This window comes from Ambystoma mexicanum, chromosome 1p, assembly GCF_040938575.1.
Source record: "Ambystoma mexicanum isolate Mex_15411 chromosome 1p, UKY_AmexF1_1, whole genome shotgun sequence".
NCBI classification, from domain to species: Eukaryota; Metazoa; Chordata; class Amphibia; order Caudata; family Ambystomatidae; genus Ambystoma; species Ambystoma mexicanum.
The window spans coordinates 232,441,178-232,468,512 of NC_090921.1; the positions used below are offsets into that span (position 1 = coordinate 232,441,178).

Genomic DNA, 27,335 nt, shown 5'->3' on the forward strand with positions numbered 1-27,335 from the left:
GCTGGGCCTCTATGAGCTGTTTGCATAATCTGAGATTGCCCTGCTTCCAGTCAAGGCGCAGCGGCCCCTTCTACTAAAAGGGATCAGCAGAGTGATCGCTAGTAGCAGAAATAAGGCAAGCAAGGCAATCAAGGCTTGTTTTTTTGTTTGATCTCTTCCTTTTCACGATGCTTCAAAGTCAACGAAAGGTACATGTGCAAAACGCTCATGCATTGGCCGGGAATCGAACCCGGGCCTCCCGCGTGGCAGGCGAGAATTCTACCACTGAACCACCAATGCCTTACATGCTGCACACTGGCGCTACAGTGCTCTGGACCATTGCAGCCCAGAGCAGCTGATTTAACAGAGCACTGCAGTGACATGAGGATGGCGCCAGCTCCGGTGGGTGAATGGGAGCTGCGCTGCCCTGGCAGTCCTTCTCACTCACTTGGCCACGAACGGCCAGGTTCTATAGACAGGAAAAGTGGACAGAGGCAAGCACACTGGTAGATGAGGGTGGCCTTTGTATGGGTCGCTACTCTGAGTGCAGTTCCCTGAGCACCGTGCCTCAGGAAAGCCAGACTTCTACTGCAGGACTCAGGGGATATCTTTGCAGCCACACGAGGCTGACACCCTTTCAATCTGGGCTTCTGGGGTCTTCTGGGAATTATTTGCATAATAGAAGGTTTCCCGCCTTAAGTTGAAACTGCAGTTCCATCTTCTGCTAAAAGAGGGCAGCAGAGTGCTTTCTTTGCGCAGAAAACAGACAAGCAATGCAATCATCTTATCTACCGTTTCCATTTTTCTTTTCCCATGCCTTTTAAAATATCAAGAGACACGTCTACAAAAGTGCCATGCATTGGCCGGGAATCGAACCCGGGCCTCCCGCTTGGGAAGCTAGAATTCTACCACTGAACTACCAATGCTTGACAAGCAGCATTACTGCGGTAGAGCGCTTGATTTAACACACCTGCCAGTTCCATGCGAATGGTCACTCGTAAACTCTTGACTTCTGCTGAAAGCCTCATTGAAGGCCTTTGCAGACGTGTGAGACTGGCACCTACTCGGGCTGGGCCTCTATGAGCTGTTTGCATAATCTGAGATTGCCCTGCTTCCAGTCAAGGCGCAGCGGCCCCTTCTACTAAAAGGGATCAGCAGAGTGATCGCTAGTAGCAGAAATAAGGCAAGCAAGGCAATCAAGGCTTGTTTTTTTGTTTGATCTCTTCCTTTTCACGATGCTTCAAAGTCAACGAAAGGTACATGTGCAAAACGCTCATGCATTGGCCGGGAATCGAACCCGGGCCTCCCGCGTGGCAGGCGAGAATTCTACCACTGAACCACCAATGCCTTACATGCTGCACACTGGCGCTACAGTGCTCTGGACCATTGCAGCCCAGAGCAGCTGATTTAACAGAGCACTGCAGTGACATGAGGATGGCGCCAGCTCCGGTGGGTGAATGGGAGCTGCGCTGCCCTGGCAGTCCTTCTCACTCACTTGGCCACGAACGGCCAGGTTCTATAGACAGGAAAAGTGGACAGAGGCAAGCACACTGGTAGATGAGGGTGGCCTTTGTATGGGTCGCTACTCTGAGTGCAGTTCCCTGAGCACCGTGCCTCAGGAAAGCCAGACTTCTACTGCAGGACTCAGGGGATATCTTTGCAGCCACACGAGGCTGACACCCTTTCAATCTGGGCTTCTGGGGTCTTCTGGGAATTATTTGCATAATAGAAGGTTTCCCGCCTTAAGTTGAAACTGCAGTTCCATCTTCTGCTAAAAGAGGGCAGCAGAGTGCTTTCTTTGCGCAGAAAACAGACAAGCAATGCAATCATCTTATCTACCGTTTCCATTTTTCTTTTCCCATGCCTTTTAAAATATCAAGAGACACGTCTACAAAAGTGCCATGCATTGGCCGGGAATCGAACCCGGGCCTCCCGCTTGGGAAGCGAGAATTCTACCACTGAACTACCAATGCTTGACAAGCAGCATTACTGCGGTAGAGCGCTTGATTTAACACACCTGCCAGTTCCATGCGAATGGTCACTCGTAAACTCTTGACTTCTGCTGAAAGCCTCATTGAAGGCCTTTGCAGACGTGTGAGACTGGCACCTACTCGGGCTGGGCCTCTATGAGCTGTTTGCATAATCTGAGATTGCCCTGCTTCCAGTCAAGGCGCAGCGGCCCCTTCTACTAAAAGGGATCAGCAGAGTGATCGCTAGTAGCAGAAATAAGGCAAGCAAGGCAATCAAGGCTTGTTTTTTTGTTCGGTCTCTTCCTTTTCACGATGCTTCAAAGTCAACGAAAGGTACATGTGCAAAACGCTCATGCATTGGCCGGGAATCGAACCCGGGCCTCCCGCGTGGCAGGCGAGAATTCTACCACTGAACCACCAATGCCTTTCATGCTGCACACTGGCGCTACAGTGCTCTGGACCATTGCAGCCCAGAGCAGCTGATTTAACAGAGCACTGCAGTGACATGAGGATGGCGCCAGCTCCGGTGGGTGAATGGGAGCTGCGCTGCCCTGGCAGTCCTTCTCACTCACTTGGCCACGAACGGCCAGGTTCTATAGACAGGAAAAGTGGACAGAGGCAAGCACACTGGTAGATGAGGGTGGCCTTTGTATGGGTCGCTACTCTGAGTGCAGTTCCCTGAGCACCGTGCCTCAGGAAAGCCAGACTTCTACCGCAGGACTCAGGGGATATCTTTGCAGCCACACGAGGCTGACACCCTTTCAATCTGGGCTTCTGGGGTCTTCTGGGAATTATTTGCATAATAGAAGGTTTCCCGCCTTAAGTTGAAACTGCAGTTCCATCTTCTGCTAAAAGAGGGCAGCAGAGTGCTTTCTTTGCGCAGAAAACAGACAAGAAATGCAATCATCTTATCTACCGTTTCCATTTTTCTTTTCCCATGCCTTTTAAAATATCAAGAGACACGTCTACAAAAGTGCCATGCATTGGCCGGGAATTGAACCCGGGCCTCCCGCTTGGGAAGCGAGAATTCTACCACTGAACTACCAATGCCTGACAAGCAGCATTACTGCGGTAGAGCGCTTGATTTAACACACCTGCCAGTTCCATGCGAATGGTCACTCGTAAACTCTTGACTTCTGCTGAAAGCCTCATTGAAGGCCTTTGCAGACGTGTGAGACTGGCACCTACTCGGGCTGGGCCTCTATGAGCGTTTTGCATAATCTGAGATTGCCCTGCTTCCAGTCAAGGCGCAGCGGCCCCTTCTACTAAAAGGGATCAGCAGACTGATCGCTAGTAGCAGAAATAAGGCAAGCAAGGCAATCAAGGCTTGTTTTTTTGTTCGGTCTCTTCCTTTTCACGATGCTTCAAAGTCAACGAAAGGTACATGTGCAAAACGCTCATGCATTGGCCGGGAATCGAACCCGGGCCTCCCGCATGGCAGGCGAGAATTCTACCACTGAACCACCAATGCCTTTCATGCTGCACACTGGCGCTACAGTGCTCTGGACCATTGCAGACCAGAGCAGCTGATTTAACAGAGCACTGCAGTGACATGAGGATGGCGCCAGCTCCGGTGGGTGAATGGGAGCTGCGCTGCCCTGGCAGTCCTTCTCACTCACTTGGCCACGAACGGCCACGAACGGCCAGGTTCTATAGACAGGAAAAGTGGACAGAGGCAAGCACACTGGTAGATGAGGGTGGCCTTTGTATGGGTCGCTACTCAGAGTGCAGTTCCCTGAGCACCGTGCCTCAGGAAAGCCAGACTTCTACTGCAGGACTCAGTGGATATCTTTGCAGCCACACGAGGCTGACACCCTTTCAATCTGGGCTTCTGGGGTCTTCTGGGAATTATTTGCATAATAGAAGGTTTCCCGCCTTAAGTTGAAACTGCAGTTCCATCTTCTGCTAAAAGAGGGCAGCAGAGTGCTTTCTTTGCGCAGAAAACAGAGAAGCAATGCAATCATCTTATCTACCGTTTCCATTTTTCTTTTCCCATGCCTTTTAAAATATCAAGAGACACGTCTACAAAAGTGCCATGCATTGGCCGGGAATCGAACCCGGGCCTCCCGCTTGGGAAGCGAGAATTCTACCACTGAACTACCAATGCTTGACAAGCAGCATTACTGCGGTAGAGCGCTTGATTTAACACACCTGCCAGTTCCATGCGAATGGTCACTCGTAAACTCTTGACTTCTGCTGAAAGCCTCATTGAAGGCCTTTGCAGACGTGTGAGACTGGCACCTACTCGAGCTGGGCCTCTATGAGCTGTTTGCATAATCTGAGATTGCCCTGCTTCCAGTCAAGGCGCAGCGGCCCCTTCTACTAAAAGGGATCAGCAGAGTGATCGCTAGTAGCAGAAATAAGGCAAGCAAGGCAATCAAGGCTTGTTTTTTTGTTTGATCTCTTCCTTTTCACGATGCTTCAAAGTCAACGAAAGGTACATGTGCAAAACGCTCATGCATTGGCCGGGAATCGAACCCGGGCCTCCCGCATGGCAGGTGAGAATTCTACCACTGAACCACCAATGCCTTACATGCTGCACACTGGCGCTACAGTGCTCTGGACCATTGCAGCCCAGAGCAGCTGATTTAACAGAGCACTGCAGTGACATGAGGATGGCGCCAGCTCCGGTGGGTGAATGGGAGCTGCGCTGCCCTGGCAGTCCTTCTCACTCACTTGGCCACGAACGGCCAGGTTCTATAGACAGGAAAAGTGGACAGAGGCAAGCACACTGGTAGATGAGGGTGGCCTTTGTATGGGTCGCTACTCTGAGTGCAGTTCCCTGAGCACCGTGCCTCAGGAAAGCCAGACTTCTACTGCAGGACTCAGTGGATATCTTTGCAGCCACACGAGGCTGACACCCTTTCAATCTGGGCTTCTGGGGTCTTCTGGGAATTATTTGCATAATAGAAGGTTTCCCGCCTTAAGTTGAAACTGCAGTTCCATCTTCTGCTAAAAGAGGGCAGCAGAGTGCTTTCTTTGCGCAGAAAACAGACAAGCAATGCAATCATCTTATCTACCGTTTCCATTTTTCTTTTCCCATGCCTTTTAAAATATCAAGAGACACGTCTACAAAAGTGCCATGCATTGGCCGGGAATCGAACCCGGGCCTCCCGCGTGGGAAGCGAGAATTCTACCACTGAACTACCAATGCTTGACAAGCAGCATTACTGCGGTAGAGCGCTTGATTTAACACACCTGCCAGTTCCATGCGAATGGTCACTCGTAAACTCTTGACTTCTGCTGAAAGCCTCATTGAAGGCCTTTGCAGACGTGTGAGACTGGCACCTACTCGAGCTGGGCCTCTATGAGCTGTTTGCATAATCTGAGATTGCCCTGCTTCCAGTCAAGGCGCAGCGGCCCCTTCTACTAAAAGGGATCAGCAGAGTGATCGCTAGTAGCAGAAATAAGGCAAGCAAGGCAATCAAGGCTTGTTTTTTTGTTTGATCTCTTCCTTTTCACGATGCTTCAAAGTCAACGAAAGGTACATGTGCAAAACGCTCATGCATTGGCCGGGAATCGAACCCGGGCCTCCCGCGTGGCAGGCGAGAATTCTACCACTGAACCACCAATGCCTTACATGCTGCACACTGGCGCTACAGTGCTCTGGACCATTGCAGCCCAGAGCAGCTGATTTAACAGAGCACTGCAGTGACATGAGGATGGCGCCAGCTCCGGTGGGTGAATGGGAGCTGCGCTGCCCTGGCAGTCCTTCTCACTCACTTGGCCACGAACGGCCAGGTTCTATAGACAGGAAAAGTGGACAGAGGCAAGCACACTGGTAGATGAGGGTGGCCTTTGTATGGGTCGCTACTCTGAGTGCAGTTCCCTGAGCACCGTGCCTCAGGAAAGCCAGACTTCTACTGCAGGACTCAGGGGATATCTTTGCAGCCACACGAGGCTGACACCCTTTCAATCTGGGCTTCTGGGGTCTTCTGGGAATTATTTGCATAATAGAAGGTTTCCCGCCTTAAGTTGAAACTGCAGTTCCATCTTCTGCTAAAAGAGGGCAGCAGAGTGCTTTCTTTGCGCAGAAAACAGACAAGCAATGCAATCATCTTATCTACCGTTTCCATTTTTCTTTTCCCATGCCTTTTAAAATATCAAGAGACACGTCTACAAAAGTGCCATGCATTGGCCGGGAATCGAACCCGGGCCTCCCGCTTGGGAAGCGAGAATTCTACCACTGAACTACCAATGCTTGACAAGCAGCATTACTGCGGTAGAGCGCTTGATTTAACACACCTGCCAGTTCCATGCGAATGGTCACTCGTAAACTCTTGACTTCTGCTGAAAGCCTCATTGAAGGCCTTTGCAGACGTGTGAGACTGGCACCTACTCGGGCTGGGCCTCTATGAGCTGTTTGCATAATCTGAGATTGCCCTGCTTCCAGTCAAGGCGCAGCGGCCCCTTCTACTAAAAGGGATCAGCAGAGTGATCGCTAGTAGCAGAAATAAGGCAAGCAAGGCAATCAAGGCATGTTTTTTTGTTCGGTCTCTTCCTTTTCACGATGCTTCAAAGTCAACGAAAGGTACATGTGCAAAACGCTCATGCATTGGCCGGGAATCGAACCCGGGCCTCCCGCGTGGCAGGCGAGAATTCTACCACTGAACCACCAATGCCTTTCATGCTGCACACTGGCGCTACAGTGCTCTGGACCATTGCAGCCCAGAGCAGCTGATTTAACAGAGCACTGCAGTGACATGAGGATGGCGCCAGCTCCGGTGGGTGAATGGGAGCTGCGCTGCCCTGGCAGTCCTTCTCACTCACTTGGCCACGAACGGCCAGGTTCTATAGACAGGAAAAGTGGACAGAGGCAAGCACACTGGTAGATGAGGGTGGCCTTTGTATGGGTCGCTACTCTGAGTGCAGTTCCCTGAGCACCGTGCCTCAGGAAAGCCAGACTTCTACCGCAGGACTCAGGGGATATCTTTGCAGCCACACGAGGCTGACACCCTTTCAATCTGGGCTTCTGGGGTCTTCTGGGAATTATTTGCATAATAGAAGGTTTCCCGCCTTAAGTTGAAACTGCAGTTCCATCTTCTGCTAAAAGAGGGCAGCAGAGTGCTTTCTTTGCGCAGAAAACAGACAAGAAATGCAATCATCTTATCTACCGTTTCCATTTTTCTTTTCCCATGCCTTTTAAAATATCAAGAGACACGTCTACAAAATTGCCATGCATTGGCCGGGAATCGAACCCGGGCCTCCCGCTTGGGAAGCGAGAATTCTACCACTGAACTACCAATGCCTGACAAGCAGCATTACTGCGGTAGAGCGCTTGATTTAACACACCTGCCAGTTCCATGCGAATGGTCACTCGTAAACTCTTGACTTCTGCTGAAAGCCTCATTGAAGGCCTTTGCAGACGTGTGAGACTGGCACCTACTCGGGCTGGGCCTCTATGAGCGTTTTGCATAATCTGAGATTGCCCTGCTTCCAGTCAAGGCGCAGCGGCCCCTTCTACTAAAAGGGATCAGCAGACTGATCGCTAGTAGCAGAAATAAGGCAAGCAAGGCAATCAAGGCTTGTTTTTTTGTTCGGTCTCTTCCTTTTCACGATGCTTCAAAGTCAACGAAAGGTACATGTGCAAAACGCTCATGCATTGGCCGGGAATCGAACCCGGGCCTCCCGCATGGCAGGCGAGAATTCTACCACTGAACCACCAATGCCTTTCATGCTGCACACTGGCGCTACAGTGCTCTGGACCATTGCAGCCCAGAGCAGCTGATTTAACAGAGCACTGCAGTGACATGAGGATGGCGCCAGCTCCGGTGGGTGAATGGGAGCTGCGCTGCCCTGGCAGTCCTTCTCACTCACTTGGCCACGAACGGCCAGGTTCTATAGACAGGAAAAGTGGACAGAGGCAAGCACACTGGTAGATGAGGGTGGCCTTTGTATGGGTCGCTACTCTGAGTGCAGTTCCCTGAGCACCGTGCCTCAGGAAAGCCAGACTTCTACTGCAGGACTCAGGGGATATCTTTGCAGCCACACGAGGCTGACACCCTTTCAATCTGGGCTTCTGGGGTCTTCTGGGAATTATTTGCATAATAGAAGGTTTCCCGCCTTAAGTTGAAACTGCAGTTCCATCTTCTGCTAAAAGAGGGCAGCAGAGTGCTTTCTTTGCGCAGAAAACAGACAAGCAATGCAATCATCTTATCTACCGTTTCCATTTTTCTTTTCCCATGCCTTTTAAAATATCAAGAGACACGTCTACAAAAGTGCCATGCATTGGCCGGGAATCGAACCCGGGCCTCCCGCTTGGGAAGCGAGAATTCTACCACTGAACTACCAATGCTTGACAAGCAGCATTACTGCGGTAGAGCGCTTGATTTAACACACCTGCCAGTTCCATGCGAATGGTCACTCGTAAACTCTTGACTTCTGCTGAAAGCCTCATTGAAGGCCTTTGCAGACGTGTGAGACTGGCACCTACTCGGGCTGGGCCTCTATGAGCTGTTTGCATAATCTGAGATTGCCCTGCTTCCAGTCAAGGCGCAGCGGCCCCTTCTACTAAAAGGGATCAGCAGAGTGATCGCTAGTAGCAGAAATAAGGCAAGCAAGGCAATCAAGGCTTGTTTTTTTGTTCGGTCTCTTCCTTTTCACGATGCTTCAAAGTCAACGAAAGGTACATGTGCAAAACGCTCATGCATTGGCCGGGAATCGAACCCGGGCCTCCCGCGTGGCAGGCGAGAATTCTACCACTGAACCACCAATGCCTTTCATGATGCACACTGGCGCTACAGTGCTCTGGACCATTGCAGCCCAGAGCAGCTGATTTAACAGAGCACTGCAGTGACATGAGGATGACGCCAGCTCCGGTGGGTGAATGGGAGCTGCGCTGCCCTGGCAGTCCTTCTCACTCACTTGGCCACGAACGGCCAGGTTCTATAGACAGGAAAAGTGGACAGAGGCAAGCACACTGGTAGATGAGGGTGGCCTTTGTATGGGTCGCTACTCTGAGTGCAGTTCCCTGAGCACCGTGCCTCAGGAAAGCCAGACTTCTACCGCAGGACTCAGGGGATATCTTTGCAGCCACACGAGGCTGACACCCTTTCAATCTGGGCTTCTGGGGTCTTCTGGGAATTATTTGCATAATAGAAGGTTTCCCGCCTTAAGTTGAAACTGCAGTTCCATCTTCTGCTAAAAGAGGGCAGCAGAGTGCTTTCTTTGCGCAGAAAACAGACAAGAAATGCAATCATCTTATCTACCGTTTCCATTTTTCTTTTCCCATGCCTTTTAAAATATCAAGAGACACGTCTACAAAAGTGCCATGCATTGGCCGGGAATCGAACCCGGGCCTCCCGCTTGGGAAGCGAGAATTCTACCACTGAACTACCAATGCCTGACAAGCAGCATTACTGCGGTAGAGCGCTTGATTTAACACACCTGCCAGTTCCATGCGAATGGTCACTCGTAAACTCTTGACTTCTGCTGAAAGCCTCATTGAAGGCCTTTGCAGACGTGTGAGACTGGCACCTACTCGGGCTGGGCCTCTATGAGCGTTTTGCATAATCTGAGATTGCCCTGCTTCCAGTCAAGGCGCAGCGGCCCCTTCTACTAAAAGGGATCAGCAGAGTGATCGCTAGTAGCAGAAATAAGGCAAGCAAGGCAATCAAGGCTTGTTTTTTTGTTCGGTCTCTTCCTTTTCACGATGCTTCAAAGTCAACGAAAGGTACATGTGCAAAATGCTCATGCATTGGCCGGGAATCGAACCCGGGCCTCCCGCATGGCAGGCGAGAATTCTACCACTGAACCACCAATGCCTTTCATGCTGCACACTGGCGCTACAGTGCTCTGGACCATTGCAGCCCAGAGCAGCTGATTTAACAGAGCACTGCAGTGACATGAGGATGGCGCCAGCTCCGGTGGGTGAATGGGAGCTGCGCTGCCCTGGCAGTCCTTCTCACTCACTTGGCCACGAACGGCCACGAACGGCCAGGTTCTATAGACAGGAAAAGTGGACAGAGGCAAGCACACTGGTAGATGAGGGTGGCCTTTGTATGGGTCGCTACTCAGAGTGCAGTTCCCTGAGCACCGTGCCTCAGGAAAGCCAGACTTCTACTGCAGGACTCAGTGGATATCTTTGCAGCCACACGAGGCTGACACCCTTTCAATCTGGGCTTCTGGGGTCTTCTGGGAATTATTTGCATAATAGAAGGTTTCCCGCCTTAAGTTGAAACTGCAGTTCCATCTTCTGCTAAAAGAGGGCAGCAGAGTGCTTTCTTTGCGCAGAAAACAGAGAAGCAATGCAATCATCTTATCTACCGTTTCCATTTTTCTTTTCCCATGCCTTTTAAAATATCAAGAGACACGTCTACAAAAGTGCCATGCATTGGCCGGGAATCGAACCCGGGCCTCCCGCTTGGGAAGCGAGAATTCTACCACTGAACTACCAATGCTTGACAAGCAGCATTACTGCGGTAGAGCGCTTGATTTAACACACCTGCCAGTTCCATGCGAATGGTCACTCGTAAACTCTTGACTTCTGCTGAAAGCCTCATTGAAGGCCTTTGCAGACGTGTGAGACTGGCACCTACTCGAGCTGGGCCTCTATGAGCTGTTTGCATAATCTGAGATTGCCCTGCTTCCAGTCAAGGCGCAGCGGCCCCTTCTACTAAAAGGGATCAGCAGAGTGATCGCTAGTAGCAGAAATAAGGCAAGCAAGGCAATCAAGGCTTGTTTTTTTGTTTGATCTCTTCCTTTTCACGATGCTTCAAAGTCAACGAAAGGTACATGTGCAAAACGCTCATGCATTGGCCGGGAATCGAACCCGGGCCTCCCGCATGGCAGGTGAGAATTCTACCACTGAACCACCAATGCCTTACATGCTGCACACTGGCGCTACAGTGCTCTGGACCATTGCAGCCCAGAGCAGCTGATTTAACAGAGCACTGCAGTGACATGAGGATGGCGCCAGCTCCGGTGGGTGAATGGGAGCTGCGCTGCCCTGGCAGTCCTTCTCACTCACTTGGCCACGAACGGCCAGGTTCTATAGACAGGAAAAGTGGACAGAGGCAAGCACACTGGTAGATGAGGGTGGCCTTTGTATGGGTCGCTACTCTGAGTGCAGTTCCCTGAGCACCGTGCCTCAGGAAAGCCAGACTTCTACTGCAGGACTCAGTGGATATCTTTGCAGCCACACGAGGCTGACACCCTTTCAATCTGGGCTTCTGGGGTCTTCTGGGAATTATTTGCATAATAGAAGGTTTCCCGCCTTAAGTTGAAACTGCAGTTCCATCTTCTGCTAAAAGAGGGCAGCAGAGTGCTTTCTTTGCGCAGAAAACAGACAAGCAATGCAATCATCTTATCTACCGTTTCCATTTTTCTTTTCCCATGCCTTTTAAAATATCAAGAGACACGTCTACAAAAGTGCCATGCATTGGCCGGGAATCGAACCCGGGCCTCCCGCGTGGGAAGCGAGAATTCTACCACTGAACTACCAATGCTTGACAAGCAGCATTACTGCGGTAGAGCGCTTGATTTAACACACCTGCCAGTTCCATGCGAATGGTCACTCGTAAACTCTTGACTTCTGCTGAAAGCCTCATTGAAGGCCTTTGCAGACGTGTGAGACTGGCACCTACTCGAGCTGGGCCTCTATGAGCTGTTTGCATAATCTGAGATTGCCCTGCTTCCAGTCAAGGCGCAGCGGCCCCTTCTACTAAAAGGGATCAGCAGAGTGATCGCTAGTAGCAGAAATAAGGCAAGCAAGGCAATCAAGGCTTGTTTTTTTGTTTGATCTCTTCCTTTTCACGATGCTTCAAAGTCAACGAAAGGTACATGTGCAAAACGCTCATGCATTGGCCGGGAATCGAACCCGGGCCTCCCGCGTGGCAGGCGAGAATTCTACCACTGAACCACCAATGCCTTACATGCTGCACACTGGCGCTACAGTGCTCTGGACCATTGCAGCCCAGAGCAGCTGATTTAACAGAGCACTGCAGTGACATGAGGATGGCGCCAGCTCCGGTGGGTGAATGGGAGCTGCGCTGCCCTGGCAGTCCTTCTCACTCACTTGGCCACGAACGGCCAGGTTCTATAGACAGGAAAAGTGGACAGAGGCAAGCACACTGGTAGATGAGGGTGGCCTTTGTATGGGTCGCTACTCTGAGTGCAGTTCCCTGAGCACCGTGCCTCAGGAAAGCCAGACTTCTACTGCAGGACTCAGGGGATATCTTTGCAGCCACACGAGGCTGACACCCTTTCAATCTGGGCTTCTGGGGTCTTCTGGGAATTATTTGCATAATAGAAGGTTTCCCGCCTTAAGTTGAAACTGCAGTTCCATCTTCTGCTAAAAGAGGGCAGCAGAGTGCTTTCTTTGCGCAGAAAACAGACAAGCAATGCAATCATCTTATCTACCGTTTCCATTTTTCTTTTCCCATGCCTTTTAAAATATCAAGAGACACGTCTACAAAAGTGCCATGCATTGGCCGGGAATCGAACCCGGGCCTCCCGCTTGGGAAGCGAGAATTCTACCACTGAACTACCAATGCTTGACAAGCAGCATTACTGCGGTAGAGCGCTTGATTTAACACACCTGCCAGTTCCATGCGAATGGTCACTCGTAAACTCTTGACTTCTGCTGAAAGCCTCATTGAAGGCCTTTGCAGACGTGTGAGACTGGCACCTACTCGGGCTGGGCCTCTATGAGCTGTTTGCATAATCTGAGATTGCCCTGCTTCCAGTCAAGGCGCAGCGGCCCCTTCTACTAAAAGGGATCAGCAGAGTGATCGCTAGTAGCAGAAATAAGGCAAGCAAGGCAATCAAGGCATGTTTTTTTGTTCGGTCTCTTCCTTTTCACGATGCTTCAAAGTCAACGAAAGGTACATGTGCAAAACGCTCATGCATTGGCCGGGAATCGAACCCGGGCCTCCCGCGTGGCAGGCGAGAATTCTACCACTGAACCACCAATGCCTTTCATGCTGCACACTGGCGCTACAGTGCTCTGGACCATTGCAGCCCAGAGCAGCTGATTTAACAGAGCACTGCAGTGACATGAGGATGGCGCCAGCTCCGGTGGGTGAATGGGAGCTGCGCTGCCCTGGCAGTCCTTCTCACTCACTTGGCCACGAACGGCCAGGTTCTATAGACAGGAAAAGTGGACAGAGGCAAGCACACTGGTAGATGAGGGTGGCCTTTGTATGGGTCGCTACTCTGAGTGCAGTTCCCTGAGCACCGTGCCTCAGGAAAGCCAGACTTCTACCGCAGGACTCAGGGGATATCTTTGCAGCCACACGAGGCTGACACCCTTTCAATCTGGGCTTCTGGGGTCTTCTGGGAATTATTTGCATAATAGAAGGTTTCCCGCCTTAAGTTGAAACTGCAGTTCCATCTTCTGCTAAAAGAGGGCAGCAGAGTGCTTTCTTTGCGCAGAAAACAGACAAGAAATGCAATCATCTTATCTACCGTTTCCATTTTTCTTTTCCCATGCCTTTTAAAATATCAAGAGACACGTCTACAAAATTGCCATGCATTGGCCGGGAATCGAACCCGGGCCTCCCGCTTGGGAAGCGAGAATTCTACCACTGAACTACCAATGCCTGACAAGCAGCATTACTGCGGTAGAGCGCTTGATTTAACACACCTGCCAGTTCCATGCGAATGGTCACTCGTAAACTCTTGACTTCTGCTGAAAGCCTCATTGAAGGCCTTTGCAGACGTGTGAGACTGGCACCTACTCGGGCTGGGCCTCTATGAGCGTTTTGCATAATCTGAGATTGCCCTGCTTCCAGTCAAGGCGCAGCGGCCCCTTCTACTAAAAGGGATCAGCAGACTGATCGCTAGTAGCAGAAATAAGGCAAGCAAGGCAATCAAGGCTTGTTTTTTTGTTCGGTCTCTTCCTTTTCACGATGCTTCAAAGTCAACGAAAGGTACATGTGCAAAACGCTCATGCATTGGCCGGGAATCGAACCCGGGCCTCCCGCATGGCAGGCGAGAATTCTACCACTGAACCACCAATGCCTTTCATGCTGCACACTGGCGCTACAGTGCTCTGGACCATTGCAGCCCAGAGCAGCTGATTTAACAGAGCACTGCAGTGACATGAGGATGGCGCCAGCTCCGGTGGGTGAATGGGAGCTGCGCTGCCCTGGCAGTCCTTCTCACTCACTTGGCCACGAACGGCCAGGTTCTATAGACAGGAAAAGTGGACAGAGGCAAGCACACTGGTAGATGAGGGTGGCCTTTGTATGGGTCGCTACTCTGAGTGCAGTTCCCTGAGCACCGTGCCTCAGGAAAGCCAGACTTCTACTGCAGGACTCAGGGGATATCTTTGCAGCCACACGAGGCTGACACCCTTTCAATCTGGGCTTCTGGGGTCTTCTGGGAATTATTTGCATAATAGAAGGTTTCCCGCCTTAAGTTGAAACTGCAGTTCCATCTTCTGCTAAAAGAGGGCAGCAGAGTGCTTTCTTTGCGCAGAAAACAGACAAGCAATGCAATCATCTTATCTACCGTTTCCATTTTTCTTTTCCCATGCCTTTTAAAATATCAAGAGACACGTCTACAAAAGTGCCATGCATTGGCCGGGAATCGAACCCGGGCCTCCCGCTTGGGAAGCGAGAATTCTACCACTGAACTACCAATGCTTGACAAGCAGCATTACTGCGGTAGAGCGCTTGATTTAACACACCTGCCAGTTCCATGCGAATGGTCACTCGTAAACTCTTGACTTCTGCTGAAAGCCTCATTGAAGGCCTTTGCAGACGTGTGAGACTGGCACCTACTCGGGCTGGGCCTCTATGAGCTGTTTGCATAATCTGAGATTGCCCTGCTTCCAGTCAAGGCGCAGCGGCCCCTTCTACTAAAAGGGATCAGCAGAGTGATCGCTAGTAGCAGAAATAAGGCAAGCAAGGCAATCAAGGCTTGTTTTTTTGTTCGGTCTCTTCCTTTTCACGATGCTTCAAAGTCAACGAAAGGTACATGTGCAAAACGCTCATGCATTGGCCGGGAATCGAACCCGGGCCTCCCGCGTGGCAGGCGAGAATTCTACCACTGAACCACCAATGCCTTTCATGCTGCACACTGGCGCTACAGTGCTCTGGACCATTGCAGCCCAGAGCAGCTGATTTAACAGAGCACTGCAGTGACATGAGGATGGCGCCAGCTCCGGTGGGTGAATGGGAGCTGCGCTGCCCTGGCAGTCCTTCTCACTCACTTGGCCACGAACGGCCAGGTTCTATAGACAGGAAAAGTGGACAGAGGCAAGCACACTGGTAGATGAGGGTGGCCTTTGTATGGGTCGCTACTCTGAGTGCAGTTCCCTGAGCACCGTGCCTCAGGAAAGCCAGACTTCTACCGCAGGACTCAGGGGATATCTTTGCAGCCACACGAGGCTGACACCCTTTCAATCTGGGCTTCTGGGGTCTTCTGGGAATTATTTGCATAATAGAAGGTTTCCCGCCTTAAGTTGAAACTGCAGTTCCATCTTCTGCTAAAAGAGGGCAGCAGAGTGCTTTCTTTGCGCAGAAAACAGACAAGAAATGCAATCATCTTATCTACCGTTTCCATTTTTCTTTTCCCATGCCTTTTAAAATATCAAGAGACACGTCTACAAAAGTGCCATGCATTGGCCGGGAATCGAACCCGGGCCTCCCGCTTGGGAAGCGAGAATTCTACCACTGAACTACCAATGCCTGACAAGCAGCATTACTGCGGTAGAGCGCTTGATTTAACACACCTGCCAGTTCCATGCGAATGGTCACTCGTAAACTCTTGACTTCTGCTGAAAGCCTCATTGAAGGCCTTTGCAGACGTGTGAGACTGGCACCTACTCGGGCTGGGCCTCTATGAGCGTTTTGCATAATCTGAGATTGCCCTGCTTCCAGTCAAGGCGCAGCGGCCCCTTCTACTAAAAGGGATCAGCAGACTGATCGCTAGTAGCAGAAATAAGGCAAGCAAGGCAATCAAGGCTTGTTTTTTTGTTCGGTCTCTTCCTTTTCACGATGCTTCAAAGTCAACGAAAGGTACATGTGCAAAACGCTCATGCATTGGCCGGGAATCGAACCCGGGCCTCCCGCATGGCAGGCGAGAATTCTACCACTGAACCACCAATGCCTTTCATGCTGCACACTGGCGCTACAGTGCTCTGGACCATTGCAGCCCAGAGCAGCTGATTTAACAGAGCACTGCAGTGACATGAGGATGGCGCCAGCTCCGGTGGGTGAATGGGAGCTGCGCTGCCCTGGCAGTCCTTCTCACTCACTTGGCCACGAACGGCCACGAACGGCCAGGTTCTATAGACAGGAAAAGTGGACAGAGGCAAGCACACTGGTAGATGAGGGTGGCCTTTGTATGGGTCGCTACTCAGAGTGCAGTTCCCTGAGCACCGTGCCTCAGGAAAGCCAGACTTCTACTGCAGGACTCAGTGGATATCTTTGCAGCCACACGAGGCTGACACCCTTTCAATCTGGGCTTCTGGGGTCTTCTGGGAATTATTTGCATAATAGAAGGTTTCCCGCCTTAAGTTGAAACTGCAGTTCCATCTTCTGCTAAAAGAGGGCAGCAGAGTGCTTTCTTTGCGCAGAAAACAGAGAAGCAATGCAATCATCTTATCTACCGTTTCCATTTTTCTTTTCCCATGCCTTTTAAAATATCAAGAGACACGTCTACAAAAGTGCCATGCATTGGCCGGGAATCGAACCCGGGCCTCCCGCTTGGGAAGCGAGAATTCTACCACTGAACTACCAATGCTTGACAAGCAGCATTACTGCGGTAGAGCGCTTGATTTAACACACCTGCCAGTTCCATGCGAATGGTCACTCGTAAACTCTTGACTTCTGCTGAAAGCCTCATTGAAGGCCTTTGCAGACGTGTGAGACTGGCACCTACTCGAGCTGGGCCTCTATGAGCTGTTTGCATAATCTGAGATTGCCCTGCTTCCAGTCAAGGCGCAGCGGCCCCTTCTACTAAAAGGGATCAGCAGAGTGATCGCTAGTAGCAGAAATAAGGCAAGCAAGGCAATCAAGGCTTGTTTTTTTGTTTGATCTCTTCCTTTTCACGATGCTTCAAAGTCAACGAAAGGTACATGTGCAAAACGCTCATGCATTGGCCGGGAATCGAACCCGGGCCTCCCGCATGGCAGGTGAGAATTCTACCACTGAACCACCAATGCCTTACATGCTGCACACTGGCGCTACAGTGCTCTGGACCATTGCAGCCCAGAGCAGCTGATTTAACAGAGCACTGCAGTGACATGAGGATGGCGCCAGCTCCGGTGGGTGAATGGGAGCTGCGCTGCCCTGGCAGTCCTTCTCACTCACTTGGCCACGAACGGCCAGGTTCTATAGACAGGAAAAGTGGACAGAGGCAAGCACACTGGTAGATGAGGGTGGCCTTTGTATGGGTCGCTACTCTGAGTGCAGTTCCCTGAGCACCGTGCCTCAGGAAAGCCAGACTTCTACTGCAGGACTCAGTGGATATCTTTGCAGCCACACGAGGCTGACACCCTTTCAATCTGGGCTTCTGGGGTCTTCTGGGAATTATTTGCATAATAGAAGGTTTCCCGCCTTAAGTTGAAACTGCAGTTCCATCTTCTGCTAAAAGAGGGCAGCAGAGTGCTTTCTTTGCGCAGAAAACAGACAAGCAATGCAATCATCTTATCTACCGTTTCCATTTTTCTTTTCCCATGCCTTTTAAAATATCAAGAGACACGTCTACAAAAGTGCCATGCATTGGCCGGGAATCGAACCCGGGCCTCCCGCGTGGGAAGCGAGAATTCTACCACTGAACTACCAATGCTTGACAAGCAGCATTACTGCGGTAGAGCGCTTGATTTAACACACCTGCCAGTTCCATGCGAATGGTCACTCGTAAACTCTTGACTTCTGCTGAAAGCCTCATTGAAGGCCTTTGCAGACGTGTGAGACTGGCACCTACTCGAGCTGGGCCTCTATGAGCTGTTTGCATAATCTGAGATTGCCCTGCTTCCAGTCAAGGCGCAGCGGCCCCTTCTACTAAAAGGGATCAGCAGAGTGATCGCTAGTAGCAGAAATAAGGCAAGCAAGGCAATCAAGGCTTGTTTTTTTGTTTGATCTCTTCCTTTTCACGATGCTTCAAAGTCAACGAAAGGTACATGTGCAAAACGCTCATGCATTGGCCGGGAATCGAACCCGGGCCTCCCGCGTGGCAGGCGAGAATTCTACCACTGAACCACCAATGCCTTACATGCTGCACACTGGCGCTACAGTGCTCTGGACCATTGCAGCCCAGAGCAGCTGATTTAACAGAGCACTGCAGTGACATGAGGATGGCGCCAGCTCCGGTGGGTGAATGGGAGCTGCGCTGCCCTGGCAGTCCTTCTCACTCACTTGGCCACGAACGGCCAGGTTCTATAGACAGGAAAAGTGGACAGAGGCAAGCACACTGGTAGATGAGGGTGGCCTTTGTATGGGTCGCTACTCTGAGTGCAGTTCCCTGAGCACCGTGCCTCAGGAAAGCCAGACTTCTACTGCAGGACTCAGGGGATATCTTTGCAGCCACACGAGGCTGACACCCTTTCAATCTGGGCTTCTGGGGTCTTCTGGGAATTATTTGCATAATAGAAGGTTTCCCGCCTTAAGTTGAAACTGCAGTTCCATCTTCTGCTAAAAGAGGGCAGCAGAGTGCTTTCTTTGCGCAGAAAACAGACAAGCAATGCAATCATCTTATCTACCGTTTCCATTTTTCTTTTCCCATGCCTTTTAAAATATCAAGAGACACGTCTACAAAAGTGCCATGCATTGGCCGGGAATCGAACCCGGGCCTCCCGCTTGGGAAGCGAGAATTCTACCACTGAACTACCAATGCTTGACAAGCAGCATTACTGCGGTAGAGCGCTTGATTTAACACACCTGCCAGTTCCATGCGAATGGTCACTCGTAAACTCTTGACTTCTGCTGAAAGCCTCATTGAAGGCCTTTGCAGACGTGTGAGACTGGCACCTACTCGGGCTGGGCCTCTATGAGCTGTTTGCATAATCTGAGATTGCCCTGCTTCCAGTCAAGGCGCAGCGGCCCCTTCTACTAAAAGGGATCAGCAGAGTGATCGCTAGTAGCAGAAATAAGGCAAGCAAGGCAATCAAGGCATGTTTTTTTGTTCGGTCTCTTCCTTTTCACGATGCTTCAAAGTCAACGAAAGGTACATGTGCAAAACGCTCATGCATTGGCCGGGAATCGAACCCGGGCCTCCCGCGTGGCAGGCGAGAATTCTACCACTGAACCACCAATGCCTTTCATGCTGCACACTGGCGCTACAGTGCTCTGGACCATTGCAGCCCAGAGCAGCTGATTTAACAGAGCACTGCAGTGACATGAGGATGGCGCCAGCTCCGGTGGGTGAATGGGAGCTGCGCTGCCCTGGCAGTCCTTCTCACTCACTTGGCCACGAACGGCCAGGTTCTATAGACAGGAAAAGTGGACAGAGGCAAGCACACTGGTAGATGAGGGTGGCCTTTGTATGGGTCGCTACTCTGAGTGCAGTTCCCTGAGCACCGTGCCTCAGGAAAGCCAGACTTCTACCGCAGGACTCAGGGGATATCTTTGCAGCCACACGAGGCTGACACCCTTTCAATCTGGGCTTCTGGGGTCTTCTGGGAATTATTTGCATAATAGAAGGTTTCCCGCCTTAAGTTGAAACTGCAGTTCCATCTTCTGCTAAAAGAGGGCAGCAGAGTGCTTTCTTTGCGCAGAAAACAGACAAGAAATGCAATCATCTTATCTACCGTTTCCATTTTTCTTTTCCCATGCCTTTTAAAATATCAAGAGACACGTCTACAAAATTGCCATGCATTGGCCGGGAATCGAACCCGGGCCTCCCGCTTGGGAAGCGAGAATTCTACCACTGAACTACCAATGCCTGACAAGCAGCATTACTGCGGTAGAGCGCTTGATTTAACACACCTGCCAGTTCCATGCGAATGGTCACTCGTAAACTCTTGACTTCTGCTGAAAGCCTCATTGAAGGCCTTTGCAGACGTGTGAGACTGGCACCTACTCGGGCTGGGCCTCTATGAGCGTTTTGCATAATCTGAGATTGCCCTGCTTCCAGTCAAGGCGCAGCGGCCCCTTCTACTAAAAGGGATCAGCAGACTGATCGCTAGTAGCAGAAATAAGGCAAGCAAGGCAATCAAGGCTTGTTTTTTTGTTCGGTCTCTTCCTTTTCACGATGCTTCAAAGTCAACGAAAGGTACATGTGCAAAACGCTCATGCATTGGCCGGGAATCGAACCCGGGCCTCCCGCATGGCAGGCGAGAATTCTACCACTGAACCACCAATGCCTTTCATGCTGCACACTGGCGCTACAGTGCTCTGGACCATTGCAGCCCAGAGCAGCTGATTTAACAGAGCACTGCAGTGACATGAGGATGGCGCCAGCTCCGGTGGGTGAATGGGAGCTGCGCTGCCCTGGCAGTCCTTCTCACTCACTTGGCCACGAACGGCCAGGTTCTATAGACAGGAAAAGTGGACAGAGGCAAGCACACTGGTAGATGAGGGTGGCCTTTGTATGGGTCGCTACTCTGAGTGCAGTTCCCTGAGCACCGTGCCTCAGGAAAGCCAGACTTCTACTGCAGGACTCAGGGGATATCTTTGCAGCCACACGAGGCTGACACCCTTTCAATCTGGGCTTCTGGGGTCTTCTGGGAATTATTTGCATAATAGAAGGTTTCCCGCCTTAAGTTGAAACTGCAGTTCCATCTTCTGCTAAAAGAGGGCAGCAGAGTGCTTTCTTTGCGCAGAAAACAGACAAGCAATGCAATCATCTTATCTACCGTTTCCATTTTTCTTTTCCCATGCATTTTAAAATATCAAGAGACACGTCTACAAAAGTGCCATGCATTGGCCGGGAATCGAACCCGGGCCTCCCGCTTGGGAAGCGAGAATTCTACCACTGAACTACCAATGCTTGACAAGCAGCATTACTGCGGTAGAGCGCTTGATTTAACACACCTGCCAGTTCCATGCGAATGGTCACTCGTAAACTCTTGACTTCTGCTGAAAGCCTCATTGAAGGCCTTTGCAGACGTGTGAGACTGGCACCTACTCGGGCTGGGCCTCTATGAGCTGTTTGCATAATCTGAGATTGCCCTGCTTCCAGTCAAGGCGCAGCGGCCCCTTCTACTAAAAGGGATCAGCAGAGTGATCGCTAGTAGCAGAAATAAGGCAAGCAAGGCAATCAAGGCTTGTTTTTTTGTTCGGTCTCTTCCTTTTCACGATGCTTCAAAGTCAACGAAAGGTACATGTGCAAAACGCTCATGCATTGGCCGGGAATCGAACCCGGGCCTCCCGCGTGGCAGGCGAGAATTCTACCACTGAACCACCAATGCCTTTCATGCTGCACACTGGCGCTACAGTGCTCTGGACCATTGCAGCCCAGAGCAGCTGATTTAACAGAGCACTGCAGTGACATGAGGATGGCGCCAGCTCCGGTGGGTGAATGGGAGCTGCGCTGCCCTGGCAGTCCTTCTCACTCACTTGGCCACGAACGGCCAGGTTCTATAGACAGGAAAAGTGGACAGAGGCAAGCACACTGGTAGATGAGGGTGGCCTTTGTATGGGTCGCTACTCTGAGTGCAGTTCCCTGAGCACCGTGCCTCAGGAAAGCCAGACTTCTACCGCAGGACTCAGGGGATATCTTTGCAGCCACACGAGGCTGACACCCTTTCAATCTGGGCTTCTGGGGTCTTCTGGGAATTATTTGCATAATAGAAGGTTTCCCGCCTTAAGTTGAAACTGCAGTTCCATCTTCTGCTAAAAGAGGGCAGCAGAGTGCTTTCTTTGCGCAGAAAACAGACAAGAAATGCAATCATCTTATCTACCGTTTCCATTTTTCTTTTCCCATGCCTTTTAAAATATCAAGAGACACGTCTACAAAAGTGCCATGCATTGGCCGGGAATCGAACCCGGGCCTCCCGCTTGGGAAGCGAGAATTCTACCACTGAACTACCAATGCCTGACAAGCAGCATTACTGCGGTAGAGCGCTTGATTTAACACACCTGCCAGTTCCATGCGAATGGTCACTCGTAAACTCTTGACTTCTGCTGAAAGCCTCATTGAAGGCCTTTGCAGACGTGTGAGACTGGCACCTACTCGGGCTGGGCCTCTATGAGCGTTTTGCATAATCTGAGATTGCCCTGCTTCCAGTCAAGGCGCAGCGGCCCCTTCTACTAAAAGGGATCAGCAGACTGATCGCTAGTAGCAGAAATAAGGCAAGCAAGGCAATCAAGGCTTGTTTTTTTGTTCGGTCTCTTCCTTTTCACGATGCTTCAAAGTCAACGAAAGGTACATGTGCAAAACGCTCATGCATTGGCCGGGAATCGAACCCGGGCCTCCCGCATGGCAGGCGAGAATTCTACCACTGAACCACCAATGCCTTTCATGCTGCACACTGGCGCTACAGTGCTCTGGACCATTGCAGCCCAGAGCAGCTGATTTAACAGAGCACTGCAGTGACATGAGGATGGCGCCAGCTCCGGTGGGTGAATGGGAGCTGCGCTGCCCTGGCAGTCCTTCTCACTCACTTGGCCACGAACGGCCACGAACGGCCAGGTTCTATAGACAGGAAAAGTGGACAGAGGCAAGCACACTGGTAGATGAGGGTGGCCTTTGTATGGGTCGCTACTCAGAGTGCAGTTCCCTGAGCACCGTGCCTCAGGAAAGCCAGACTTCTACTGCAGGACTCAGTGGATATCTTTGCAGCCACACGAGGCTGACACCCTTTCAATCTGGGCTTCTGGGGTCTTCTGGGAATTATTTGCATAATAGAAGGTTTCCCGCCTTAAGTTGAAACTGCAGTTCCATCTTCTGCTAAAAGAGGGCAGCAGAGTGCTTTCTTTGCGCAGAAAACAGAGAAGCAATGCAATCATCTTATCTACCGTTTCCATTTTTCTTTTCCCATGCCTTTTAAAATATCAAGAGACACGTCTACAAAAGTGCCATGCATTGGCCGGGAATCGAACCCGGGCCTCCCGCTTGGGAAGCGAGAATTCTACCACTGAACTACCAATGCTTGACAAGCAGCATTACTGCGGTAGAGCGCTTGATTTAACACACCTGCCAGTTCCATGCGAATGGTCACTCGTAAACTCTTGACTTCTGCTGAAAGCCTCATTGAAGGCCTTTGCAGACGTGTGAGACTGGCACCTACTCGAGCTGGGCCTCTATGAGCTGTTTGCATAATCTGAGATTGCCCTGCTTCCAGTCAAGGCGCAGCGGCCCCTTCTACTAAAAGGGATCAGCAGAGTGATCGCTAGTAGCAGAAATAAGGCAAGCAAGGCAATCAAGGCTTGTTTTTTTGTTTGATCTCTTCCTTTTCACGATGCTTCAAAGTCAACGAAAGGTACATGTGCAAAACGCTCATGCATTGGCCGGGAATCGAACCCGGGCCTCCCGCGTGGCAGGCGAGAATTCTACCACTGAACCACCAATGCCTTACATGCTGCACACTGGCGCTACAGTGCTCTGGACCATTGCAGCCCAGAGCAGCTGATTTAACAGAGCACTGCAGTGACATGAGGATGGCGCCAGCTCCGGTGGGTGAATGGGAGCTGCGCTGCCCTGGCAGTCCTTCTCACTCACTTGGCCACGAACGGCCAGGTTCTATAGACAGGAAAAGTGGACAGAGGCAAGCACACTGGTAGATGAGGGTGGCCTTTGTATGGGTCGCTACTCTGAGTGCAGTTCCCTGAGCACCGTGCCTCAGGAAAGCCAGACTTCTACTGCAGGACTCAGGGGATATCTTTGCAGCCACACGAGGCTGACACCCTTTCAATCTGGGCTTCTGGGGTCTTCTGGGAATTATTTGCATAATAGAAGGTTTCCCGCCTTAAGTTGAAACTGCAGTTCCATCTTCTGCTAAAAGAGGGCAGCAGAGTGCTTTCTTTGCGCAGAAAACAGAGAAGCAATGCAATCATCTTATCTACCGTTTCCATTTTTCTTTTCCCATGCCTTTTAAAATATCAAGAGACACGTCTACAAAAGTGCCATGCATTGGCCGGGAATCGAACCCGGGCCTCCCGCTTGGGAAGCGAGAATTCTACCACTGAACTACCAATGCTTGACAAGCAGCATTACTGCGGTAGAGCGCTTGATTTAACACACCTGCCAGTTCCATGCGAATGGTCACTCGTAAACTCTTGACTTCTGCTGAAAGCCTCATTGAAGGCCTTTGCAGACGTGTGAGACTGGCACCTACTCGAGCTGGGCCTCTATGAGCTGTTTGCATAATCTGAGATTGCCCTGCTTCCAGTCAAGGCGCAGCGGCCCCTTCTACTAAAAGGGATCAGCAGAGTGATCGCTAGTAGCAGAAATAAGGCAAGCAAGGCAATCAAGGCTTGTTTTTTTGTTTGATCTCTTCCTTTTCACGATGCTTCAAAGTCAACGAAAGGTACATGTGCAAAACGCTCATGCATTGGCCGGGAATCGAACCCGGGCCTCCCGCGTGGCAGGCGAGAATTCTACCACTGAACCACCAATGCCTTACATGCTGCACACTGGCGCTACAGTGCTCTGGACCATTGCAGCCCAGAGCAGCTGATTTAACAGAGCACTGCAGTGACATGAGGATGGCGCCAGCTCCGGTGGGTGAATGGGAGCTGCGCTGCCCTGGCAGTCCTTCTCACTCACTTGGCCACGAACGGCCAGGTTCTATAGACAGGAAAAGTGGACAGAGGCAAGCACACTGGTAGATGAGGGTGGCCTTTGTATGGGTCGCTACTCTGAGTGCAGTTCCCTGAGCACCGTGCCTCAGGAAAGCCAGACTTCTACTGCAGGACTCAGGGGATATCTTTGCAGCCACACGAGGCTGACACCCTTTCAATCTGGGCTTCTGGGGTCTTCTGGGAATTATTTGCATAATAGAAGGTTTCCCGCCTTAAGTTGAAACTGCAGTTCCATCTTCTGCTAAAAGAGGGCAGCAGAGTGCTTTCTTTGCGCAGAAAACAGACAAGCAATGCAATCATCTTATCTACCGTTTCCATTTTTCTTTTCCCATGCCTTTTAAAATATCAAGAGACACGTCTACAAAAGTGCCATGCATTGGCCGGGAATCGAACCCGGGCCTCCCGCTTGGGAAGCGAGAATTCTACCACTGAACTACCAATGCTTGACAAGCAGCATTACTGCGGTAGAGCGCTTGATTTAACACACCTGCCAGTTCCATGCGAATGGTCACTCGTAAACTCTTGACTTCTGCTGAAAGCCTCATTGAAGGCCTTTGCAGACGTGTGAGACTGGCACCTACTCGGGCTGGGCCTCTATGAGCTGTTTGCATAATCTGAGATTGCCCTGCTTCCAGTCAAGGCGCAGCGGCCCCTTCTACTAAAAGGGATCAGCAGAGTGATCGCTAGTAGCAGAAATAAGGCAAGCAAGGCAATCAAGGCTTGTTTTTTTGTTTGATCTCTTCCTTTTCACGATGCTTCAAAGTCAACGAAAGGTACATGTGCAAAACGCTCATGCATTGGCCGGGAATCGAACCCGGGCCTCCCGCGTGGCAGGCGAGAATTCTACCACTGAACCACCAATGCCTTACATGCTGCACACTGGCGCTACAGTGCTCTGGACCATTGCAGCCCAGAGCAGCTGATTTAACAGAGCACTGCAGTGACATGAGGATGGCGCCAGCTCCGGTGGGTGAATGGGAGCTGCGCTGCCCTGGCAGTCCTTCTCACTCACTTGGCCACGAACGGCCAGGTTCTATAGACAGGAAAAGTGGACAGAGGCAAGCACACTGGTAGATGAGGGTGGCCTTTGTATGGGTCGCTACTCTGAGTGCAGTTCCCTGAGCACCGTGCCTCAGGAAAGCCAGACTTCTACTGCAGGACTCAGGGGATATCTTTGCAGCCACACGAGGCTGACACCCTTTCAATCTGGGCTTCTGGGGTCTTCTGGGAATTATTTGCATAATAGAAGGTTTCCCGCCTTAAGTTGAAACTGCAGTTCCATCTTCTGCTAAAAGAGGGCAGCAGAGTGCTTTCTTTGCGCAGAAAACAGACAAGCAATGCAATCATCTTATCTACCGTTTCCATTTTTCTTTTCCCATGCCTTTTAAAATATCAAGAGACACGTCTACAAAAGTGCCATGCATTGGCCGGGAATCGAACCCGGGCCTCCCGCTTGGGAAGCGAGAATTCTACCACTGAACTACCAATGCTTGACAAGCAGCATTACTGCGGTAGAGCGCTTGATTTAACACACCTGCCAGTTCCATGCGAATGGTCACTCGTAAACTCTTGACTTCTGCTGAAAGCCTCATTGAAGGCCTTTGCAGACGTGTGAGACTGGCACCTACTCGAGCTGGGCCTCTATGAGCTGTTTGCATAATCTGAGATTGCCCTGCTTCCAGTCAAGGCGCAGCGGCCCCTTCTACTAAAAGGGATCAGCAGAGTGATCGCTAGTAGCAGAAATAAGGCAAGCAAGGCAATCAAGGCTTGTTTTTTTGTTTGATCTCTTCCTTTTCACGATGCTTCAAAGTCAACGAAAGGTACATGTGCAAAACGCTCATGCATTGGCCGGGAATCGAACCCGGGCCTCCCGCGTGGCAGGCGAGAATTCTACCACTGAACCACCAATGCCTTACATGCTGCAAACTGGCGCTACAGTGCTCTGGACCATTGCAGCCCAGAGCAGCTGATTTAACAGAGCACTGCAGTGACATGAGGATGGCGCCAGCTCCGGTGGGTGAATGGGAGCTGCGCTGCCCTGGCAGTCCTTCTCACTCACTTGGCCACGAACGGCCAGGTTCTATAGACAGGAAAAGTGGACAGAGGCAAGCACACTGGTAGATGAGGGTGGCCTTTGTATGGGTCGCTACTCTGAGTGCAGTTCCCTGAGCACCGTGCCTCAGGAAAGCCAGACTTCTACTGCAGGACTCAGGGGATATCTTTGCAGCCACACGAGGCTGACACCCTTTCAATCTGGGCTTCTGGGGTCTTCTGGGAATTATTTGCATAATAGAAGGTTTCCCGCCTTAAGTTGAAACTGCAGTTCCATCTTCTGCTAAAAGAGGGCAGCAGAGTGCTTTCTTTGCGCAGAAAACAGACAAGCAATGCAATCATCTTATCTACCGTTTCCATTTTTCTTTTCCCATGCCTTTTAAAATATCAAGAGACACGTCTACAAAAGTGCCATGCATTGGCCGGGAATCGAACCCGGGCCTCCCGCTTGGGAAGCGAGAATTCTACCACTGAACTACCAATGCTTGACAAGCAGCATTACTGCGGTAGAGTGCTTGATTTAACACACCTGCCAGTTCCATGCGAATGGTCACTCGTAAACTCTTGACTTCTGCTGAAAGCCTCATTGAAGGCCTTTGCAGACGTGTGAGACTGGCACCTACTCGAGCTGGGCCTCTATGAGCTGTTTGCATAATCTGAGATTGCCCTGCTTCCAGTCAAGGCGCAGCGGCCCCTTCTA

General features: G+C 51.0%; 48 non-coding genes across 48 annotated transcripts; all 48 read right to left on the reverse strand.

The window, feature by feature from the left end:
• Window positions 1-208: 208 nt before the first annotated feature.
• On the reverse strand, window positions 209-279 carry TRNAG-GCC (transfer RNA glycine (anticodon GCC)). The gene has a single exon. It is a non-coding gene; the product is annotated as a tRNA-Gly (tRNA).
• A 976-nt stretch (window positions 280-1,255) lies between these two features.
• On the reverse strand, window positions 1,256-1,326 carry TRNAG-GCC (transfer RNA glycine (anticodon GCC)). The gene has a single exon. It is a non-coding gene; the product is annotated as a tRNA-Gly (tRNA).
• A 555-nt stretch (window positions 1,327-1,881) lies between these two features.
• On the reverse strand, window positions 1,882-1,952 carry TRNAG-CCC (transfer RNA glycine (anticodon CCC)). The gene has a single exon. It is a non-coding gene; the product is annotated as a tRNA-Gly (tRNA).
• Window positions 1,953-2,302: 350 nt separating this feature from the next.
• On the reverse strand, window positions 2,303-2,373 carry TRNAG-GCC (transfer RNA glycine (anticodon GCC)). Its single transcript has one exon. It is a non-coding gene; the product is annotated as a tRNA-Gly (tRNA).
• A 555-nt stretch (window positions 2,374-2,928) lies between these two features.
• Window positions 2,929-2,999, reverse strand: TRNAG-CCC (transfer RNA glycine (anticodon CCC)). Its single transcript has one exon. It is a non-coding gene; the product is annotated as a tRNA-Gly (tRNA).
• A 350-nt stretch (window positions 3,000-3,349) lies between these two features.
• Window positions 3,350-3,420, reverse strand: TRNAG-GCC (transfer RNA glycine (anticodon GCC)). Its single transcript has one exon. It is a non-coding gene; the product is annotated as a tRNA-Gly (tRNA).
• Window positions 3,421-3,985: 565 nt separating this feature from the next.
• Window positions 3,986-4,056, reverse strand: TRNAG-CCC (transfer RNA glycine (anticodon CCC)). Its single transcript has one exon. It is a non-coding gene; the product is annotated as a tRNA-Gly (tRNA).
• Window positions 4,057-5,032: 976 nt separating this feature from the next.
• On the reverse strand, window positions 5,033-5,103 carry TRNAG-CCC (transfer RNA glycine (anticodon CCC)). Its single transcript has one exon. It is a non-coding gene; the product is annotated as a tRNA-Gly (tRNA).
• Window positions 5,104-5,453: 350 nt separating this feature from the next.
• TRNAG-GCC (transfer RNA glycine (anticodon GCC)) lies at window positions 5,454-5,524 on the reverse strand. The gene has a single exon. It is a non-coding gene; the product is annotated as a tRNA-Gly (tRNA).
• A 555-nt stretch (window positions 5,525-6,079) lies between these two features.
• TRNAG-CCC (transfer RNA glycine (anticodon CCC)) lies at window positions 6,080-6,150 on the reverse strand. The gene has a single exon. It is a non-coding gene; the product is annotated as a tRNA-Gly (tRNA).
• Window positions 6,151-6,500: 350 nt separating this feature from the next.
• Window positions 6,501-6,571, reverse strand: TRNAG-GCC (transfer RNA glycine (anticodon GCC)). Its single transcript has one exon. It is a non-coding gene; the product is annotated as a tRNA-Gly (tRNA).
• A 555-nt stretch (window positions 6,572-7,126) lies between these two features.
• Window positions 7,127-7,197, reverse strand: TRNAG-CCC (transfer RNA glycine (anticodon CCC)). The gene has a single exon. It is a non-coding gene; the product is annotated as a tRNA-Gly (tRNA).
• A 350-nt stretch (window positions 7,198-7,547) lies between these two features.
• On the reverse strand, window positions 7,548-7,618 carry TRNAG-GCC (transfer RNA glycine (anticodon GCC)). The gene has a single exon. It is a non-coding gene; the product is annotated as a tRNA-Gly (tRNA).
• A 555-nt stretch (window positions 7,619-8,173) lies between these two features.
• Window positions 8,174-8,244, reverse strand: TRNAG-CCC (transfer RNA glycine (anticodon CCC)). Its single transcript has one exon. It is a non-coding gene; the product is annotated as a tRNA-Gly (tRNA).
• A 350-nt stretch (window positions 8,245-8,594) lies between these two features.
• On the reverse strand, window positions 8,595-8,665 carry TRNAG-GCC (transfer RNA glycine (anticodon GCC)). The gene has a single exon. It is a non-coding gene; the product is annotated as a tRNA-Gly (tRNA).
• A 555-nt stretch (window positions 8,666-9,220) lies between these two features.
• On the reverse strand, window positions 9,221-9,291 carry TRNAG-CCC (transfer RNA glycine (anticodon CCC)). The gene has a single exon. It is a non-coding gene; the product is annotated as a tRNA-Gly (tRNA).
• A 350-nt stretch (window positions 9,292-9,641) lies between these two features.
• On the reverse strand, window positions 9,642-9,712 carry TRNAG-GCC (transfer RNA glycine (anticodon GCC)). Its single transcript has one exon. It is a non-coding gene; the product is annotated as a tRNA-Gly (tRNA).
• A 565-nt stretch (window positions 9,713-10,277) lies between these two features.
• Window positions 10,278-10,348, reverse strand: TRNAG-CCC (transfer RNA glycine (anticodon CCC)). The gene has a single exon. It is a non-coding gene; the product is annotated as a tRNA-Gly (tRNA).
• A 976-nt stretch (window positions 10,349-11,324) lies between these two features.
• TRNAG-CCC (transfer RNA glycine (anticodon CCC)) lies at window positions 11,325-11,395 on the reverse strand. Its single transcript has one exon. It is a non-coding gene; the product is annotated as a tRNA-Gly (tRNA).
• A 350-nt stretch (window positions 11,396-11,745) lies between these two features.
• On the reverse strand, window positions 11,746-11,816 carry TRNAG-GCC (transfer RNA glycine (anticodon GCC)). The gene has a single exon. It is a non-coding gene; the product is annotated as a tRNA-Gly (tRNA).
• A 555-nt stretch (window positions 11,817-12,371) lies between these two features.
• On the reverse strand, window positions 12,372-12,442 carry TRNAG-CCC (transfer RNA glycine (anticodon CCC)). The gene has a single exon. It is a non-coding gene; the product is annotated as a tRNA-Gly (tRNA).
• Window positions 12,443-12,792: 350 nt separating this feature from the next.
• TRNAG-GCC (transfer RNA glycine (anticodon GCC)) lies at window positions 12,793-12,863 on the reverse strand. The gene has a single exon. It is a non-coding gene; the product is annotated as a tRNA-Gly (tRNA).
• Window positions 12,864-13,418: 555 nt separating this feature from the next.
• Window positions 13,419-13,489, reverse strand: TRNAG-CCC (transfer RNA glycine (anticodon CCC)). Its single transcript has one exon. It is a non-coding gene; the product is annotated as a tRNA-Gly (tRNA).
• Window positions 13,490-13,839: 350 nt separating this feature from the next.
• Window positions 13,840-13,910, reverse strand: TRNAG-GCC (transfer RNA glycine (anticodon GCC)). Its single transcript has one exon. It is a non-coding gene; the product is annotated as a tRNA-Gly (tRNA).
• Window positions 13,911-14,465: 555 nt separating this feature from the next.
• On the reverse strand, window positions 14,466-14,536 carry TRNAG-CCC (transfer RNA glycine (anticodon CCC)). Its single transcript has one exon. It is a non-coding gene; the product is annotated as a tRNA-Gly (tRNA).
• A 350-nt stretch (window positions 14,537-14,886) lies between these two features.
• TRNAG-GCC (transfer RNA glycine (anticodon GCC)) lies at window positions 14,887-14,957 on the reverse strand. The gene has a single exon. It is a non-coding gene; the product is annotated as a tRNA-Gly (tRNA).
• Window positions 14,958-15,512: 555 nt separating this feature from the next.
• Window positions 15,513-15,583, reverse strand: TRNAG-CCC (transfer RNA glycine (anticodon CCC)). The gene has a single exon. It is a non-coding gene; the product is annotated as a tRNA-Gly (tRNA).
• Window positions 15,584-15,933: 350 nt separating this feature from the next.
• Window positions 15,934-16,004, reverse strand: TRNAG-GCC (transfer RNA glycine (anticodon GCC)). Its single transcript has one exon. It is a non-coding gene; the product is annotated as a tRNA-Gly (tRNA).
• Window positions 16,005-16,569: 565 nt separating this feature from the next.
• Window positions 16,570-16,640, reverse strand: TRNAG-CCC (transfer RNA glycine (anticodon CCC)). The gene has a single exon. It is a non-coding gene; the product is annotated as a tRNA-Gly (tRNA).
• A 976-nt stretch (window positions 16,641-17,616) lies between these two features.
• On the reverse strand, window positions 17,617-17,687 carry TRNAG-CCC (transfer RNA glycine (anticodon CCC)). Its single transcript has one exon. It is a non-coding gene; the product is annotated as a tRNA-Gly (tRNA).
• Window positions 17,688-18,037: 350 nt separating this feature from the next.
• On the reverse strand, window positions 18,038-18,108 carry TRNAG-GCC (transfer RNA glycine (anticodon GCC)). The gene has a single exon. It is a non-coding gene; the product is annotated as a tRNA-Gly (tRNA).
• Window positions 18,109-18,663: 555 nt separating this feature from the next.
• Window positions 18,664-18,734, reverse strand: TRNAG-CCC (transfer RNA glycine (anticodon CCC)). The gene has a single exon. It is a non-coding gene; the product is annotated as a tRNA-Gly (tRNA).
• A 350-nt stretch (window positions 18,735-19,084) lies between these two features.
• TRNAG-GCC (transfer RNA glycine (anticodon GCC)) lies at window positions 19,085-19,155 on the reverse strand. The gene has a single exon. It is a non-coding gene; the product is annotated as a tRNA-Gly (tRNA).
• A 555-nt stretch (window positions 19,156-19,710) lies between these two features.
• On the reverse strand, window positions 19,711-19,781 carry TRNAG-CCC (transfer RNA glycine (anticodon CCC)). Its single transcript has one exon. It is a non-coding gene; the product is annotated as a tRNA-Gly (tRNA).
• A 350-nt stretch (window positions 19,782-20,131) lies between these two features.
• Window positions 20,132-20,202, reverse strand: TRNAG-GCC (transfer RNA glycine (anticodon GCC)). Its single transcript has one exon. It is a non-coding gene; the product is annotated as a tRNA-Gly (tRNA).
• Window positions 20,203-20,757: 555 nt separating this feature from the next.
• On the reverse strand, window positions 20,758-20,828 carry TRNAG-CCC (transfer RNA glycine (anticodon CCC)). Its single transcript has one exon. It is a non-coding gene; the product is annotated as a tRNA-Gly (tRNA).
• Window positions 20,829-21,178: 350 nt separating this feature from the next.
• On the reverse strand, window positions 21,179-21,249 carry TRNAG-GCC (transfer RNA glycine (anticodon GCC)). Its single transcript has one exon. It is a non-coding gene; the product is annotated as a tRNA-Gly (tRNA).
• Window positions 21,250-21,804: 555 nt separating this feature from the next.
• Window positions 21,805-21,875, reverse strand: TRNAG-CCC (transfer RNA glycine (anticodon CCC)). Its single transcript has one exon. It is a non-coding gene; the product is annotated as a tRNA-Gly (tRNA).
• A 350-nt stretch (window positions 21,876-22,225) lies between these two features.
• On the reverse strand, window positions 22,226-22,296 carry TRNAG-GCC (transfer RNA glycine (anticodon GCC)). The gene has a single exon. It is a non-coding gene; the product is annotated as a tRNA-Gly (tRNA).
• A 565-nt stretch (window positions 22,297-22,861) lies between these two features.
• On the reverse strand, window positions 22,862-22,932 carry TRNAG-CCC (transfer RNA glycine (anticodon CCC)). The gene has a single exon. It is a non-coding gene; the product is annotated as a tRNA-Gly (tRNA).
• A 350-nt stretch (window positions 22,933-23,282) lies between these two features.
• Window positions 23,283-23,353, reverse strand: TRNAG-GCC (transfer RNA glycine (anticodon GCC)). The gene has a single exon. It is a non-coding gene; the product is annotated as a tRNA-Gly (tRNA).
• A 555-nt stretch (window positions 23,354-23,908) lies between these two features.
• TRNAG-CCC (transfer RNA glycine (anticodon CCC)) lies at window positions 23,909-23,979 on the reverse strand. Its single transcript has one exon. It is a non-coding gene; the product is annotated as a tRNA-Gly (tRNA).
• A 350-nt stretch (window positions 23,980-24,329) lies between these two features.
• Window positions 24,330-24,400, reverse strand: TRNAG-GCC (transfer RNA glycine (anticodon GCC)). The gene has a single exon. It is a non-coding gene; the product is annotated as a tRNA-Gly (tRNA).
• Window positions 24,401-24,955: 555 nt separating this feature from the next.
• On the reverse strand, window positions 24,956-25,026 carry TRNAG-CCC (transfer RNA glycine (anticodon CCC)). Its single transcript has one exon. It is a non-coding gene; the product is annotated as a tRNA-Gly (tRNA).
• A 350-nt stretch (window positions 25,027-25,376) lies between these two features.
• On the reverse strand, window positions 25,377-25,447 carry TRNAG-GCC (transfer RNA glycine (anticodon GCC)). Its single transcript has one exon. It is a non-coding gene; the product is annotated as a tRNA-Gly (tRNA).
• A 555-nt stretch (window positions 25,448-26,002) lies between these two features.
• TRNAG-CCC (transfer RNA glycine (anticodon CCC)) lies at window positions 26,003-26,073 on the reverse strand. Its single transcript has one exon. It is a non-coding gene; the product is annotated as a tRNA-Gly (tRNA).
• A 350-nt stretch (window positions 26,074-26,423) lies between these two features.
• Window positions 26,424-26,494, reverse strand: TRNAG-GCC (transfer RNA glycine (anticodon GCC)). Its single transcript has one exon. It is a non-coding gene; the product is annotated as a tRNA-Gly (tRNA).
• A 555-nt stretch (window positions 26,495-27,049) lies between these two features.
• Window positions 27,050-27,120, reverse strand: TRNAG-CCC (transfer RNA glycine (anticodon CCC)). Its single transcript has one exon. It is a non-coding gene; the product is annotated as a tRNA-Gly (tRNA).
• Between the last annotated feature and the right edge of the window lie 215 nt (window positions 27,121-27,335).